Raw genomic sequence first — 14,517 nt, forward strand, 5'->3', positions numbered from 1 at the left:
TGGCTTAAAACTCAGCATTCAAAAAATTAAGATCATGGCATCCAGTCCCATAACCTCATGACAAACAGATGGGGAAACAATGGAAACAGTGACAGAATTTATTTTCTTGGGCTCCAAAATCACTGCAGATGGTGACTGCAGCCATGAAATTAAAAGATGCTTGCTTCTTGGAAGAAAAGCTATGACCAAAGTAGGCAGCATATTATAAAGCCGAGACATCACTTTGCCAACAAAGATCTGTATGGTCAAAGCTGTGGTTTCTCCAATAGTCATGTATGGATGTGAGAGTTGGACTGTGAAGAAAGCTGAGCACTGAAGAATTGATGCTTTTGAACTGTGGTGTTGGAGAAGATACTTGAGAGTCCCTTGAACCGCAAGAAGATCAAACCAGTCAGTCAATCCTAAAGGAAGTCAACTCTGAATATTCATTAGAAGGACTGATTCAGAAGTCAACTCTGAATATTCATTAGAAGCACTGATGCTGAAGCTGAAGCTCTAGTACTTTGGCCATCTTTATGTAAAGAGCCACCTCAACGGAAAAGACCCTGATCCTGAGAAAGATTGAGGACAGGTGGAGAAGTGGGCGACAGGATGAGATGGTTGGATGGCATCATTGACTCAATGGACATGAGTTTGAGCAAACTCAGGGAGATAGTGAAGAACAGGGAAGCCTGGCATGCTGCAGTCCTTGGGATTGCAAAGAGTCAGACATGACTAAGCAACTGAACAACAACAAATTGGGATACATTCTTAAATGTTGTTATGTTATACGTCATTTTAATGTGCATTTCTTGCTTTATGTTGCTTGCTAATGACTTACTGTGCTGTACTGTGGTTAGTCACTCAGTCATGTTCAACTCTTTGTGACCCCATGGACTGTAGCCAACCAGACTCCTATGTCCATGGGGATTCTCCGGGCAAAGAATACTGGAGTGGGTTGCCATGCCCTCTCCGGGAATCTTCCCAACCCAGGGATCAATCCCAGGTCTCCTGCCTTGCTGGTGGAGTCTTTACTAATTGAACCCCGGGGAAACCCAAGAATACTGAAGTTTGGTAGCCTGTCCTTTCTCCAGGGGATCTTCCCAACTGAGGACTCGAACCGGGATCTCCTGCATTGCAGGCAGATTCTTTACCAGCTGAGCTTCCAGAGAAGCCTAATGACTTATTACTTGCTGTTTAATGTATTTTAGACTATGGAAATGATGTTAGACAAAAAGCAAATTCGAGTTCAAAATGGGTCCTAAAGCAGTGGAGACAACTTGTAACATCAACAGTGCCTTTGGCCCAGAAACTGCTGACAAACATGCATTGCAGTGGTGGCTCAAGAAGTTTTGCAAAGGAGACAAGAGCCTTGAAGATGAGGAGCAATGGTTGGCCTTTGGAAGTTGACAGTGACCAATTGAGAGGATCATGGAAGGTGAATAAGCTTGATAAGTGGGTCCCTTGAGCTGACCGCAAATCAAAAAAAATAACGTTTTAAAGTGTCATCTTCTCTTACTCTGTGCCTTAACGGTGAACCATTTCTCCATCGGATTGTGATGTGCAATGAAAAGTGGATTTTATACAACAACTTGGAACAACCAGCTCAGTGGTTGGATTGAGAAGAAGCACCAAAGAACTTCCTAAAGCCAAACTTGCACCCAAAAAAAAGGGTCATGATCACTGTTTGGTGTTGTGCTGCCAGTCTGATTCACAACAGCTTCCTGAATCCTGGAAAAGCCATGACATCTGAGAAATATACTCAGCAAGTCAATGAGATGCACCAAAAGCTGCAACACCCATAGCTGGCATTGGTCAACAGAAAGGGCACAATTTTTCTGCAAGACAGTGCCTGACTGTGTATCTCACAGCCAACACTTCAAAAGTTGAATGAATTGGGCTACAGAATTTTGACTCATTCTCCATATTCACCTGACCTCTAGCTTACTACCACTTTTTAAAAAGTCTCCACAACCAGCAGGCTGCAAAAAATGCTTACCAAGAGTTCATGGTATCCTGAAGAATGGATTTTTATGCTACAGAGTTAAACAAACATTTATTTTTGGCAAAAATGTGTTCGTTATAATGGTTCCTATTTTAATAAATAAAGATGTGTTTGAGCCTAGTTATAATGATTTAAAATTCAGGGTCCAAACTGCAGTTACTTTTGCACTTTTGCACAATCTAATACCACAATAACCTGTTGGTTATACTAGCCAACTTATAGTGAGATAGGAGTTTACTCAAAGCAATTAATACTGGAAGATGGGAACAGTTGGGGCATTTGGAGGCTGGTTAGAGTAAATAAAACCTTGCATTTGAGAGTAAGATCTCTTCCTGTAAGAGGGCCAGAAAGTTATCTAGGGTACCATCTCCCCTTCTCAGATCTTAGTACCTATTCCTTGTATCTTCTCATGCAGTTCTCATTTTACCTAGAGAACTGTAAGTGTTGCCTTCAATTGATATAAATGGAGCTTCTGAGTATTCAAAGTTGGATATTGGTATACTTCTTTACCACCATTCACTTTCCTTGTCGTTGTAATCTGTGTCCTGCTGCTCCTTTATTTATATTCGGCAGCATTGCTTGTGGGATTTTAGTTCCCCATCCAGGGATCAAACCTGACCCCCAGCAGTAACAGCACAGAGTCCTAACCACTGGACTGCCAGGGAGTTCCCTGTCCTGCTGCTACTTTAGATCTTACAGTTATTCTGGAGTTCTGCTGAGCAAACTTATTTTTTTTAAGTTTTCTTTTACTAATACTGGGTTGTAAATGCCCTCTATCCTAGTGGATTTTTAGTTCATGTGCTTTATACCCTATAGAAATTCTTTAACATTTTGGTCATCTCAGCTTTTTTGCTTTCCAGATGGCATAGATAATGTCCTTTATATTATTGTTTCTTCTGTGGCATTTCCAAGGAAGTCAAGGTAAAGTGGTATACTCAGCTTGCTTAAAGGGGAAGCCTGTGATTCTGAGCCTACACTTTTCATTAAGCTTGACTCATTGTTATGCAGTCTGGTCTACCTTCTAGGGGAGAAAAGACTTTCCCTTGTGTACTGTCTTGTGTTTACTTAGAAAAGCTGTTTTTTAAGTTAACAGGTAGATTGTACCATAAATCCAGTGTTGGAGATTCCATGTCTGTTTACCTGCTGCCTTTTTAAGGAATAATCTGGGTATCAGGAGCTAGCTCTGTCTTATTGAAGAATTAGGAAATGGATTGGTCAGGATGTATTTAAGTGTTTTTCAACCAGACTACTGAGTTCTCCCTGTAGCCGGTTAATGTGACTGGTCCTTTAGTTTATGGTTGTTGGGCACTTTTTGTTTCAATGAGGATGAATTTTATTGTTTTCCTTACATCTGTAGTTAAGGAATAGTGTTTTCTCAGAAAGAGAATGGTGTATACAGGAGAAAAGTTGTATAAATAATAATATCAGTATAGGAGACAGTATATTTGAACCTAGGCTTCCTTGGGCTCAGTGGGAAAGAACACGCCTGCCGAAGGAGACACAGGTTTGATCCCTGGGTCGGGAAGATCCCCTGGAGAATAAAGTGGCACTCCAGTATTCTTGCCTGGGAAATCCCTTGGATTAAAGGATCCTGGTGGGCTACAGTCCACGGGGTTTCAAAAGAGTCAAGCTGCTAAGTTGCTGCTGCTAAGTCGCTTCAGTCATGTCTGACTCTGTGCGACCCCATAGACAGCAGCCTATCAGGCTCTGCCGTCCCTGGGATTCTCCAGGCAAGAACACTGGAGTGGGTTGCCATTTCCTTCTCCAATGAATGAAAGTGCAAAGTGAAAGTGAAGTTGCTCAGTCCTGTCTGACTCTTCGCGACCCCATGGACTGCAGCCTACCAGGCTCCCCCGTCCACCATGGGATTTTCCAGGCAAGAGTACTGGAGTGGGTTGCCATTGCCTTCTCTGAAAGAGTCAAGAGGACTTAGCAAATAAACAACAACAATATTTGAACCCATTTGCTCATAATTGGTCATTCATTCGTTGTCTTACAGACAGACCTTTAACCTTGGGGTTAGGAAGATTTGCAGTAAAGGACAGATGTATTGAACCCTAGTTCTTAACCTAAATTTGCTTGCAACTGAATCTAGGAGTAAAGTTGTGTCTCACTTTTTCCTTTGAGAAAATGATGGCATTGTATTTAGTGATCTTTTTTTAAAAAGTGAGGCTATAACTTTTATGAAGATAGTTTGAATATTCTGTTGCCTTAAAGTCATTATGATGAATGGTTATTTTGCAATATAAAGAATAACAAGGTTTTTTTGCACATTCCCTTAGTTTAGAATATGAAAAAGATAATGCTTTCCTCTGTATTATATAATGTTGTATAAGAAAAAGTTCTGTCTTTTTAAAACAAAAAAACCAACCAAACAAATTTTTTTAACATTCCCTCCCATAAAAAATTTAAAAAACAACTATTTTAAGATCTTATTACAGTAAAAATGTTTAAACTCAAATTTTTAGCCGTTACAACAAAGTTACTTAAACATGCTCTTGGGATGGGGTGCTCATTGTTGTTGTTCAGTTGCTAAGTCATGTCCAACTCTTTGTGACCCCATGGACTGGACTGCAATACACCAGGCTCCTCTGTCTTCCCATGTGTCCCAGAGTTTGCTTAAATTCATGTGCATTGAGTCAGCGATGCTGTCTAACAATCTCATCCTTTGCTGCTCCCTTTTGCTTTTGCCTTCAGTCTTTCCCAGCATCACCATTTCCAGTGAGTCAGCTCTTCACATCAGGTGGCCAAATTATTGGAGCTTCAATTAGAAAGCATAATTTCTTTGGCCCTAGTACTCAAATTGTAGGAATTTAGTCTCCTTTTAATTCCTGCATAAGTGAAAGTCTCATTAGAATTATACTGTTCTTTAAGTTTTTAGAGAAAATTCTAAGAATTTGTGTTCACATGAGTAATTTCTAGAAATTCTCGAATGTTTTCTCTCTAAGGCAATGTTATTTTCAGTTTTTCCTTCTAAAATAATTAACATTTGCTAATTAATTCACTGGGGTTGTAGCATATCATATTTACATAAATTCAACTGTGTGAGCATGTCAAAGGAAAAAATACATTAATAGTGGGGAGGATTCTATTCATCATTTTTCTCAAGTGAACATATGCCCTGGAGTGATTGATCTTTTAAAAAACTGCAGTGCTTCTTTATACAAGGTTCAGAGCTTTTCAGATAAAACTAGCCTATGTGTGTTCTCTCTTTACTTACTGGCTTTAGTACCCAGGTCTTTCTTAAATCTTGAGTCCCATGTTTGATACTTTACTCTTTCCAAAAAAAAAAAAAATTAGCTTTGATTCACAAGTTTAATTCCTCCTCCTATTTAGCACATTGCTAGTCAAATTCTATGTGCTCAGAGAATAAAAACTACTGTTGGTGGTTGTGATTGTTGTTTAGTTGCTAAATTGTGTCCGACTTTTGAGACCCCATGGTCTGTAACCCCACCAGGCTCCTCTGTCCATGGGATTTTCCAGGCAGGAATACTGGCATGGGTTGCCATTTCCTTCTCCAGGGGATCTTCCTAACTTAGGGATAGCACTCCAGTCTCAGGCACTGCAGGCAGAGTCACTGAAAGATACAGTTATAATGTAAATCAGTGCCAGTAAAGTGATATAGTACATTCCAAAAGCTGAAAGAGTTTCTAGATTGTTTGCAGACATATTTTTAGATAATGTGTTTTAAAGAAGTCCTCCCAATATTACTTCTTTTTTATTCAGTTTTACACTAGTGCAAAGTTTATACTTCTCATCATTCACAAGGGATGCTCCATGGTTAATAATCACAAAACACTGTAGTAACTTATAAAAGCCTGTTTTTCCCCTGAAGATGTTATGTTATTAAACCTATGATTTTCCCAGTTGTTTACTTATTTTGTGACTGTTGATCTACTGTGTTCCTGAAACAACTCAATGGGCTTATTTGATGTCAGGATTTAAAAGATACTTTACAAACAAATACATTTACTAAAATATGTATGTATAGTATCTGTGCACATATATCTATGCATAGATATACATGTATTTGTGTTAGGGCATGTCTCCCTATATATATGTGGTTCCAGGTACACTGCTATGCAGTATTGAAAACTCAAAAGTTGAGATATAGAATGGCTTTTCTGGAGAATTGCAAACATTTCCATATGGTTGTTTTTGAGTAATTAAACATTATAAAATATTTTTCTTCCTTTTAATATTAGTGAAGAAAGCAGCATGTCATCATATGATTAAATATTATTAAAACTTGGATTCATCTTATTCTCTGGGAACAAATGAGGAGGGAAAAAAGATAAAATCGTCAGCAACTACCAGTTTGTTTACTATGGACAAGAATATCTAGAAATCACAAAAGACTGTTATTTTATGTGGAGTTATGCTTCAGCTCTGGGGAAATCTAGGAAACATCTTAGCAGAAACTGTTTCCCAACTTGACTTACTAAATCTGCATAATTTCATAGATAACATTTTCAGTCTGATCCTTTTAGGAATACTAAAAATGTGTTTGCTTATCAGTTAACATGGAATTTATACCTATTTTATTGCTTATTTCCTCCACCTTCAACATTTCTTTGAACTCTGTTTTAATCTTTACCTTGGTATAAATACTTCAAGTGGAAAGAGATGTGAAAATTAATTCTAGCTGATTGAAAAATAGCTTAAATTTATTCTTATTAATACCTAAGTTTCATCTCAAATAACATTAACAAAACATGGAAACCACCCACAGATTTCTTCTAAAATGCCTTTGTTTTATATTATTTTACTGTTTATCTTATCAAAAACATTTCTGTAACTGAAGAGAGGCAAAGTTTTAATCTTTTGTTCATTCTTACTCTACTTTGGTAAATGTCAGCCAGAGTTGGACATTAGATAAACAGTTGTAGAATTTGTATTTTTTAACTTGTACCTAAATTAGAGGAAGTTGATAGTACTATTATTTTTAGTGTTTTCTTCAGCCCTTATCGGAAGTAGAATAGTATTACTTTTTTTTTTAATGCACCAAGAGTTCTTGTCATAAATATGCTTCTCGGCTGAAACTTTAGAGTTTTGCTCCCCGCCAAAAGGTTATTCAAGAAAATAATGATCATTTGTATGCTTTTAATTTTCACTCATCTTCCAGTTTTACAGAATGTTTTGTGGAAATTTTATTAATTTTATTTTTTCTAATGTAAATTAGTTGTTTTTGCAAACTCATTGGAAAGTGGTGTTTTTAACAAATGGTTATAAAACTGACTCATACTCTTTGTACAACTGTAAGGAAGTCCTCTTTATAAGTGCTTTTAAGTGCACATGTATGAGAATTTTTATACATAATACAAATTTTTATATGTAATACACATTTTATACACAATATTATTTTCTACTTAATTTTTATATACACTACAGTTTTTAAACATAATACAGCATTTTTGACCACAAAATCAGAGATAAAAACATTGTTTTCAATGTTTTGAAAACAAGTGCTCTCTCCATAGTACAAGTTTCTTTCAAAAAGCAATTTCTTTTCTCTATAAAGTATTTTTGTTTGGGGTTGTTTGTTTTATTTTTGCTAGGCAGCATGCTTTTAACAGGCAGCCAGTTCTCCTTCCAGGAAAGATCTGCAATTTATTGGAAAACACCTGAATCATTTTTCTTTCATTTAAAACATCATAACAGCGCCTTAGTTCACCAACTCAACTGAATTTATTAATTCCATCCAACTGGGCCCAAATACCTACATTGTGTTAAAATAAGCTGAAAGTGAATAAACACGTGATGGTACTCTTATAACTGCTGTTACTTATCTCCGTCTCTTTCTTTAGGACTCCTGGGTTACTCGTAGTGACATGACATGCCATGCTCACTTTAGGGATAAAGTGAAGGTATTAATATCATTTTAATATTAAATACATTCTAAATTTTATTTTTTATAAATATCTATATGTAAAAGTTATAAGATTTTCCTTCCTTTGTGAGATTTAATCAATCTCTAAATTTGGAAGATCCCCTGGAGAAGGGAATGGCTGCCCACCCCTGTATTCTTGCCTGGAGAATTCCATGGACTAGGAGCCTGGCAAGCTACAGTCCTGGAGTTGCAAAGAGTTGGGCATAGCTGAGCAACTAACACTTGAACTCATTCCGTTGTATGTATATACCATATTTTGATTATCCATTTATCTATCATTGGACACGTGGGCAGCTTCCATGTTTGATCAGTTGTGAATAATGCTACTGTAAACAAGGATGTGTTCTTTTCCTATATATATACCCAGTTCTTTATATATACCCAGTAATACTACACCATATGGTAACTGGAGGAACTGCCATACTATTTTCCACTGCCTGCAGTACCATTTTACATTTTCAACTAGCAGTAGTAAGGGCTCCCATATCTCCACGTTGTCTTAAACACTTGTTTTCTGTTTTATTGTTTTTGTTTTTAATAGAGCAGTCAACCTAATGGGTATGGTATCTCATTATAGTCTAGATTTGAATTCTCCTAATATTAGAGGTACTGAGCATCTTCAGTGAGCTTATTTGTATATCTTTCCTGGAGAAATGTTCATTCAGATCCTTTGCCCATTTTTGAATTAGGTTATTTTTTTGTTGCTGAGTTTTAAGAGTCTTATATGTAGTCTATATGTATTTGCAAAATAATTTGCAAATATTTTCTCCCATTCTGTGGGTTACCTTTACACTGTTAATAATTTCTTTTAATAAACAAACTTTAAATTTTTCATGAAGCCAAATATATCTTTTTTTCCTTTTGCCTGTGCTGTTAGCATCATATCCAGGCAGATATTGTAAAATTAAATGCCATAAAGTTTTTGTTGTTGTTTAATCGCTCAGTCATGTCCAACTCTTTGCATCCCAATGAACTTTAGCATACTAGGCTTCCCTGTCCTTCACCATCTCCCAGAGCTTGCTTAAACTCATGTCCATTGAGATAGTAATACCATCCAACCATCTCGTCCTCTGTAATCCCCTTTTCTTCCTGCCTTCAATCTTTCCCAGAATCAGGGTCTTTTCTAATGAGTTGACTCTTTGCATCAGGTGGCCAAAGTACTGGAGCTTTAGCTTCAGCATCAGTCCTTGTAATGAACATGCAGGGTTGATTTCCTTTAGGATGGACTGGTTGGATCTCCTTGCAGTCCAAGGGACTCTCAAGAGTCTTCTACAACACCACAGCATCAATTCTTTGGCACCCAGCCTTCTTCATGGTCCAACTCTCACAGCTATATATGTCTACTGGAAAAACCATAGATTTGACTATATGGACCTTTGTTGGCAAATTAATGTCTTTGCTTTATAATAAGCTGTTTAGGCTTGTCATTGCTTTTCTTCCAAGGAGCAGATGTCTTTTAATTTCTTGGTTGCAGTGTTCTTAGAGCCCAGGAAAATAAAATCTCTCTCTTTTCCCCCTTCTTTTTGCTGTGAAGAGATGGGATCAGATGCCATGATCTTAGTTTTTTGAAGGTTGAGTTCTAGCCAGCTTTTTCACGCACCTCTTCAACCCTCATGAAGAGGCTCTTTAGTTCCTCTTCCCTTTCTGCCATTTAGAATAATGGGGGCTTCCCTTGTAGCTCAGTCAGTAAAGAATCTGCCTGCAATGCAGGAGACCTGGGTTCAATTCCTGGGTCTGGAAGATCCCCTGGAGAAGGAAATGGCAATCCACTCCAGTATTCTTGCCTGGAAAATCCCATGGACAGAGGAGCCTGGCAGGCTATATAGTCCATGCGGTCACAAGAGTCGGACACAATTTAGTGGCTAAACCACCACCATCATCTGCCTATCTGAGGTGGTTGATATTTCTCCAGGCAGTTTTAAATCCAGCTTGTGATTCATCCAGCCTGGCATTTCCTATTATGTACTCTGTATGTAAGTTAAATAAACAGGGTGACAATGTACAGCCTGTCAAACTCCTGTCCCAGTTTTCAACCAGGTGTTTCACCTAAGGTTTTAACTGCCATTTCTTGACTCACATACAGGATTCTCAGGAGACAGGTAAGGCAGTCTAGTATTCCCATATCTAAGAATTTTCCAGTTTGTTGTGATCCACACAGTCAAAGGCTTTAGTGTATTAAATGAAGCAGAAGTAGATGTTTGTCTGAAATTCCCTTGCTTTTTCCATGATCCAACGAATGTTTGCATATTGATCTCTGGTTCCTCTGCCTTTTGTACACCCAGCTTGTACATCTGGAAGTTCTTGGTTCTCCTATTGTTGAAGCTTTAACTTGAAGCATCTTGAGCATTACCTTGCTAGTATGCAAAATGAACGCAATTGTACAGTAGTTTATACATTCTTTGGTACTATGCTTCCTTCAAATTAAAATGAACTGTGGCCACTCCTGTTTTCCAGTCCTGTGAGTTTTCCGAATTTACTGATATATTGAGTGCAGCACCTTTAACAGCATTGTCTTTTAGGATTTTAAGTAGCTCATCTGGAATGCCATATCCTCCACTAGCTTTGTTCGTAATAATGCTTCCTAAGGCTCACTTGACTTTACACTCCAGAGTGTCTGACTGTGAGTGAATGACTACACCATGCCTCTTGAGAAACCTATATGCAGGTCAGGAAGCAACAGTTAGAACTGGGCACGGAACAACAGACTGGTTCCAAATAGGAAAAGGAGTACGCCAAGGCTGTATGTTGTTACCCTGCTTGTTTAACATATATACAGAGTACATCATGAGAAACGCTGGGCTGGAGGAAGTACAAGCTGCAATCAGATTGCTGGGAGAAATATCAATAACCTCAGATGACACCACCCTTAGGCAGAAAGTGAAGAGGAACTAAAAAGCCTCTTGATGAAAGTGAAAGACAAAAGTGAAAAAGTTGGCTTAAAGCTCAGCATCCAGAAAATGAAGATCATGGCATCTGGTCCCATCACTTCATGGCAAATAGTTGAGGAAACAGTAGAAACAGTGTCAGACTTTATTTTTGGGGGTTCCAAAATCACTGCAGATGGTGATTGCAGCCAGCCATGAAATTAAAAGATGCTTACTCCTTGGAAGGAAAGTTATGACCAACTTAAATAGCATATCAAAAACCAGAGACATTACTTTGCCAGCAAAGGTCCATCTAGTCAAGGCTATGGTTTTTCCAGTAGTCATATATGGGTGTGAGAGTTGGACTGTGATGAAAGCTGAGCGCTGAAGAATTGATGCTTTTGAACTGTGGTGTTGGAGAAGACTCTTGAGAGTCCCTTGGACTGCAAGGAGATCCAACCAGTCCATTCTAAAGGAGATCAGTCCTGGGTGTTCATTGGAAGGACTGATGCTAAAGCTGAAACTCCAATACTTTGGCCACCTCATGTGAAGAGTTGACGCATTGGAAAAGACCCTGATGCTGGGAGGGATTGGGGGCAGGAGGAGAAGGGGACAACAGAGGATGAGATGGCTGGATGGCATCACCAACTCGATTGACATGAGTTTGAGTGAATTCCCGGAGTTGGTGATGGACAGAGAGGCCTGGCATGCTGCAGTTCATGGGGTCGCAGAGAATCGGACACAACTGAGCGACTGAACTGAACTTAAGACCTCTTTTGTATAGTTCTTCTGTGTATTCTTGACAGCTCTTCTTAATCTCTTCCTCTTCAGTTAGGTCTTTGCTGTTTCTGTCCTTTATTGTGCCCTTACTTGCATGAAATGTTCCCTTGATACCTCCAGTTTTCTTGAGGGTGTTTTCCTCTATTTCTTTGCATTGTTCACTTAAGAAGGCTTTCTTAGCAAACTGCAATAGGTGGGCATTCCCTTCTCCAGGGCGTTTTTTGACCCAGGGATCAAACCCAGGTCTCCTGCGTTGCAAGCAGATTCTTTACCTTCTGAGCCGCTAGAGAATTCCACTTTCATGTAAAAACCCATCAGTTTCATCCCCAAAATTGTCATTCCCAAACTCCCTAACATCATTTAAAGGAAATATTCTAAGTGACTAGTTTCCCACTTAAGCCCACTGACTTTTTCTCTTTAATATAATGCCTGGAAGAATCAAAAGTTGTCTATACCCTGACTCACTCCAAACTTACCTCTTGGTTGAGATATTATTTCCTCTGGAATACTTTCTCTAACACCCCTATGCACTCTTATTCTGGGCAAAATCTGAGGGTTCTGTGTCCCTGAAGTGCTATCTTCCCCTTTCAGGGAACCTGATTAGCACACAGTGATATAAATAACTTTGTTTACTTACGTTTACTCCACTAGACCATGGGCTCCTTGAAAGAAAGACTCAGAAATCATATTATGTTTGTATCCAGATTAAGTACTGCAATATTGGCATATAATTGGTTTTTAAGAAAATATGTGATGAATGAATGAATGTTAGTCAGTGGAGAATGTCCACAGGAAAACTAGCTGTTAAAAAAAGTAGACCAGTTAGGTTAAATCAAGTACTTAGCTAAATTTTAAAATATTGAGGAATCACATATGTGCATGCATGCATGCTCATTGGCTCAATCATTTCTGACTCTCTGTGACCCTGTGGACTGTGTCCCACCAGGGATCTCTCTGTCCATGGGATTTTCCCAGCAAGAATTCTGGAGCTGGTTGCCATTTCCATCTCTAGAGAATCTTCCCAACTCAGGGATCCAACCCATGTCTTCTTTGTCTCCTGCAATGTTTCTGGATTTTTTACCACTGAGCAACTAGAAAAGCCCAATTACATGCCATGACCCTCAAAAAAGCCTGCCAAGTGTAAAAGAATAGTAAATTACAGAAATATTACACATATAATTATATATTCATGTATGTATAGGAATATATACTGGATATAAATATATAAAATATAGTTTATATGTAAGTATAAATATACATATATAAATACAAATGATTTATACTTCAAGTAAAACACATGTAGTAAAATATTACCATGGTAGTATCCAGCAGTGGAAATTCAAACTGCTTAAAATATAGATAATTTATTACGAAATTTATTTCTTTTAACACAGAGATCCCAAGATTAACAAAAGATAAAAGTTTTTTTTAATTTAAAAATAATTTTAATCAGATGGCATATACAGCTCTAAGTCTAGTGATGTAAGAGAAGGTAAAGTCAATTATCTTTACAAAAAGATTATTAACTACTACTTTTTATAACTTTGGATTGATAGTTTATTATTAACACATTAAAAAAGATTAGTAATACATTCTCCATTCCAGAATTAGGCCAGCATATTTGATATTTATACTGCCTTCAATTAAGACTTGTAGGATTAAAAGGAGTATCTGAAATGAATTTTACATTTACTTGTCAAAATCTACACTTTTTCTTGTTTTATTAATATTTACCAGTACTCCAGACATCTTCCATTTCTCTTTAATTTTGCTGTGATTTGGAATACTGTCCCTACTCATTTCAAAGTTGCAGCTACTGAATTCCAGTTTCAGTTCAGTTGCTCAATAGTGTCAACTCTTTGCAACCCCATGGACCACAGCACGCCAGGCCTCCATGTCCCTCACCAACTCCTGGAGCTTACCCAAACGCATGTCCATCGAGTCGGTGATGCCATCCAACCATCTCATCTTCTGTTGTCCCCTTCTCCTCTTGCCCTCAATCTTTTCCAGCATCAGGGTCTTTCCAAATGAGTCAGCTCTTTGCATCAGGTGGCCAAAGTATTGGAGTCTCAGCCTCAGCATCAGTCCTTCCAAAGAACACTAAGGACTCATCTGCTTTAGGATGGACTGGTTGTATCTTCTTGCCATCAGAGGGACTCTCAAGAGTCTTCTCCAACACCACAGTTCAAAAGTATCAATTCTTCAGCGCTCAGCTTTCTTCACAGTCCAACTCTCACATCCATATATGACCACTGGAAAAACCATAGCCTTGACTAGATGGACCTTTGTTGGCTAAGTAATGTCTCTGCTTTTTAATATGCTGTCTAGGTTGGTCATAACTTTCCTTCTAAGGAGTATGAGTCTTTTAATTTCATGGCTACAGTCACCATCTGCAGTGATTTTGGAGCCCCCAAAAATAAAGTCAGCCACTGTTTCCACTGTTCCCCATCTATTTGCCATGAAGTGATGGGACTGGATGCCATGATCTTAGTTTTCTGAAAGTTGAGCTTTAAGCCAACTTTTTCACTCGTGTCTTTCACTTTCATCAAGAGGCTCTTAAGTTCTTCACTTTCTTCTGTAAGAGTGGTGCCATCTGTATATCCGGGGTTATTGATATTTCTCCCAGCAATCTTGATTCCATCTTGTGCTTCATCCAGCCCAGCATTTCACATGACGTGCTGTGCATATAAGTTAAATAAGCAGGGTGACAATATATAGCCTTGACGTACTCCTTTTCCTACTTGGAACCAGTCTGTTGCTCTGTGTCCAGTTCTTAGTGTTGCTTCCTGACCTGTGTACAGATTTCTCAATAGGCAGGTCAAGTGGTCTGGTATTCCCATCTCTTTCAGAATTTTCCACAGTTTATTGTGATACACACAGTCAAACGTTTTGGCATGTCTAAAAAATTAAGCAACACAGATTGTAAGTCTAATTGAATATAGAAATAGCGAACATTTGAAATAAGGGAGTTAATGGTTTTTATCTGAAATGAAACCAGA

The 14,517-nt window shown here is 38.2% G+C and overlaps 1 protein-coding gene across 2 annotated transcripts in view; it reads left to right on the top strand.

Moving 5' to 3' along the window:
• Positions 1–14,517, top strand: part of ORC4 (origin recognition complex subunit 4) — a 96,917-nt gene that overhangs the window by 18,524 nt on the left and 63,876 nt on the right. The window contains exon 2 of one of the 2 annotated variants that reach the window (XM_027561329.1): positions 7,792–7,851. The exons of the other annotated variant lie outside the window; for it this stretch is intronic. The gene's annotated coding sequence lies outside the window, so the exon portion shown is untranslated. The remainder of the gene's footprint in view (positions 1–7,791; positions 7,852–14,517) is intronic. 2 annotated transcript variants of the gene reach the window in all.

The sequence above is a fragment of the Bos indicus x Bos taurus genome, chromosome 2 (genome assembly GCF_003369695.1).
Source record: "Bos indicus x Bos taurus breed Angus x Brahman F1 hybrid chromosome 2, Bos_hybrid_MaternalHap_v2.0, whole genome shotgun sequence".
NCBI classification, from domain to species: Eukaryota; Metazoa; Chordata; class Mammalia; order Artiodactyla; family Bovidae; genus Bos; species Bos indicus x Bos taurus.